The sequence below is a fragment of the Homarus americanus genome, unplaced genomic scaffold (assembly GCF_018991925.1).
Source record: "Homarus americanus isolate GMGI-L3 unplaced genomic scaffold, GMGI_Hamer_2.0 scaffold43704, whole genome shotgun sequence".
NCBI classification, from domain to species: domain Eukaryota; kingdom Metazoa; phylum Arthropoda; class Malacostraca; order Decapoda; family Nephropidae; genus Homarus; species Homarus americanus.
The window spans coordinates 331,319-332,802 of NW_024721497.1; positions in this window are offsets into that span (position 1 = coordinate 331,319).

The window sequence follows — 1,484 nt, forward strand, 5'->3', positions numbered from 1 at the left end:
CGACGCCTGTGTAAGGTTGATCGTTATCAGACTTGTTTTACTGAGTGTTTTACGGTGTTTGTGCGGACTTGTTGATGGGTAAGGGAGGGGGTGATGAGGGGAGGGGGTAAAAGAGGGTGTGAGAAGTAGAGAGGTGATGAGGGGGGTATAAGAGAGAGGGTGAGGGAGTAGGCAAGAGATGGTTAGAGAATCAGGGAAGAGATGGTAAGGGGGAAGAGGGTTTAATGGTAAGGGAGAGAGGGTGAGGGGAAGTCGGGGATGATGAGGGGTAGTAAGGGTGATAGTGAGAGGGAGTAGAGTGAGGGTAAGGAAGAGAGGCAGACAGACAGACAGAAATACCATCAGCACAGACACAGGTAGACAGCTATGGGGATCGTGAGACAGGTAGGTTGAGTCTGTGAGGAGAGAAAAACGAAGACAAGTAAGAATTCGGTTTGATTCGGTCAGCCTCTGAGACGAAGGGTTGCCATCCAGGGTAACTTATTTGTTGCCGATCAACTCAGCTGAGGGATTAGCCAGTCAATCACTCGTTCTACACTCTTACAATAACCTCAGCAGCAGCAAGATTCGCCAGTCAGTTCATCGCCCTACACTCAGACAGTCAATAGGAGGAACGATTCGTTCTGACAGGTCACGCCTCAACCAGTCACCTGCCAGCGGAAGCGGAAGAGGTGGTGTAAGAAATGGATTGTTTTAAGTCCGGAGAACTAACAGGCTGCTACTCTCTCTCTCTCTCTCTCCACACACAGTATATCAATCTATGTAAGTAAAGGAAGAAGGTATAAGTGTGTAGAGGGGAGGAAAGGGCGAAAGGGCGTGGGAGAGGGTGGAGGGGGAGGGAAGCAGAAAGGTCCATTCCCCCTACCCCCCTCTTCCCTTTTACTCCCCTCCTCTTATCACCCCTACCTCCTAAATCTTCCTCCCTTAACTCCCCCCCTCCCCTCCCCAACTTCTCCCTCCCTCCCTCCCCTTAACTGCCCCCTTCCCTTAACCCTCTTCCCCTAAACCCTTCTCCCCCTTAACTCTCCCTCTCCCTACTACTCCATCACCCTATACTCCCACCCCCCACCACGAGGACCTGCCTGGGTTCATTAAGTCGCCACATTCGGTGTTACGATCTATTAATCCCGAAGGTCCATTGATGTCCGACACTCTGCTCTCGGTCTCTGTCGGTCTCCTCTTTATATCTGTTAGGTCTCTGTTGGTCTCCTCTTTGTCTCTGTTAGGTCTCTATTGGTCTCATCCTTGTCTCTGTCGGTCTCAATTTTCTCTCTATTAAGATCCATCGGTCTCATCTGTCTCTTAGGTCTCTGTCGATCTCTCTGTCGGCATTGTTAGTGTCTCTGTCGACCTCTTCCGTACCTCCTAGGGGGCGCTGTTGAACTCCTTGCCATACAGCGTCACTCTTACACCATACAGCCTCCAACACTTCACAACATCCCGCTTCAAGTGTTTTAATCTCTGGTAAGGGGACGACAGGCTGA